Below are 2,500 nucleotides of genomic sequence, written 5' to 3'. Positions count from 1 at the left end.
TGTGTGTGTGTGTGTGTGTGTGTGTGTGTGTGTGTGTGTACGTGTTCGGCATGTGTCTGAAGTGTTTAGTGTGTGTGTGTGTGTGTGTGGTTGTTTGAGATCCCTGTGCTACCAACACAATGATGTCATTGTTGATAATCACGGGTGAGAGGAGGGTACTCAATCGACGGCGCCCAAAAAAACAAAGATGGAAACCTGAACTGAAAACAAACTCAATCAGACCCCATCTGCTCGTCTATAAATCAAACACATACACACGCACACACGCACACATACACACACACACACAAACACACACTTTCATGCCTCAGTGAGTCACATGATTGATGGGGTAATGTTGTTAATAAAACCCATATTCATAAGCATAAACATGGTGTTCCCAAGTCAACGCGCCAAGTCTCTCTGCATCTCTAAGTGCCTTTGGCTGGCGTCTCACCCCGGCCTATACGCACTGAGACTGTTTGTGAGGAAAGACAAACAGAGTTTTATACCAGTGTGTGTGTGTGTGTGTGTGTGTGTGTGTGTGTGTGTGTGTGTGTGTGTGTGTGTGTGTGTGTGTGTGTGTGCAAGTGTGTTTGAGGAGTTTGCATTCCCATGAATTGTCTTGGTGTGCGGGTGTGCGAGAGCATTTGCATGCTTGTGTGTGCTGCTTTGGGAACATTTGCATGTCTGTGGTTTGTTTGTGTATATGTACGTTTAGTGTGTGTGTGTGTGTGTGTGTGTGTGTGTGTGTCTATGTGTGTACGCCGGCTAGTCTGCGCGGCTTTGTGACCATTTCCCCAGTGTGTCTGTGTGTGCGTGTGAGTCTGTGTGTGTTTATCCTATCTCTTTCTCCATGTCTATCTACGCACAACATAAAATGCGTGTTACCACACACAACACATGTGTCTGTGCCCCCCCCCCCCCCCCCCCCCCTCCACGCTTTCAACATAATCAGGCACAGCTCTTCAACTGCCAGCAATCAGGCTTTGATGTGAATAGAAAGTGCATGGCAACCAGGGCGACCCCCATCCCAGGCCATCATGGACCAGGACGATGGCCCCATGGCCCCCATCGTTCTGTCCCATCATGGCACGGTGCTAGACAATGTCTGTGGTGGAACAGGGCCTTTGACCAAGCCACCGATCCAACATGAGGGCTCCTGATCTTGTCAGTACACAAGAGTACAACTCTTAGGCCTGGTTCCACAACAGTAACAGCCACAACAATAGAAGCTAAAGTAAAAATAAGTCATACTAAGTAATGAGGTGTAGTAAAGTGTACCAGCCGGTGGTATGGCCGTAGTGAACACTGCCAGCATCACTACAGCCTGTTTAGTGTGAATGAAGGTTGTTATTATCATGGATAGAATCCTTCTCTTATCTGATCAAATTTATCTCAATTTATCCTACGTCGTCTTATGTCATTGTCTTTCTTAGCGTATTGATACATTTATATTTGTTACAATGTTCCTGGAACCTTCACCGGTTTGCCACCATCTTGTTGGCTGGTCTTTGCATGTCTCTTTTATTATCTGATGCCTCCCTCCTCTCCCCCACTTCCTGTCCACGCTCGGCTTCGCTCATCAGGCCACTATTGAAAGGGGGCGTGTCAGCCTCAATACAATGATTGGTTGGGTCCTTTGGGACTTTAACAACATATGTGAGGGAGCACTCTTGGGGATGTTATCTTGTGTCTCTGTGTGTGCGTGTGTGTATGTGTGTGTGTGTGTGTTTGTGTGTGGTGTATGTGTGTGTGTGTGTGTGTGTGTGTGTGTGTGTGTGTGTGTGTGTGTGTGTGTGTGTGTGTGTGTGTGTGTGTGTGTGTGTGTGTGTGTTTGGGTGTGTGTGTGTGTGTGTGTGTGTGTGTGTGTGTGTGTGTGTGTGTGTGTGTGTGTGTGTGGTGGGTGTGTGTGTGTATCTGTGTGGGTCTGTGTGTGTGTCCGAGCGTGTTCATGTATGCATGAGAATATGTGTGTATGTGCTGAATTCATATCAATGTCATATCAAATTTGTGTGAAATTTACATTACATTTTTTTATGATATAGGAGCAGGAAATAACCTTATACACACACACACCCACACACAGATACACAAGCATCCACAAACACACACACACACACACACACGCACACACACACACCTACACACAGATACACAAACATCCACAAACACACACAGACACACACACAAACACACATCCACACGTGTACACCACACACACACACACATACACACAAACACACACACACACACACACACACACACACACACACACACACACACACACACACACACACACACTCGCTCACACACATGAAGAGTCTGGGTCAGAAGCCTTTTCCTTTAGCTATACTAGGTATTTAAGTACATTCTCATCGACATTTCAGTGAAAGAGAAAAAGGAGGATAGGGAAGGACAAAACGAGGGATCGACCGTGGAACGACAGGCGGCAGGTCAATGAGTTGAACTTGAGCTGGGATTAAGGTGGGGTCAAAGGTCAAAACCAATCAAAGGTGCT

The sequence above is a fragment of the Gadus macrocephalus genome, chromosome 8 (genome assembly GCF_031168955.1).
Source record: "Gadus macrocephalus chromosome 8, ASM3116895v1".
Lineage (NCBI taxonomy): Eukaryota > Metazoa > Chordata > Actinopteri > Gadiformes > Gadidae > Gadus > Gadus macrocephalus.
The sequence above is the reverse complement of the archived record's forward strand: the minus strand, read 5'-3'. Positions refer to the sequence as shown.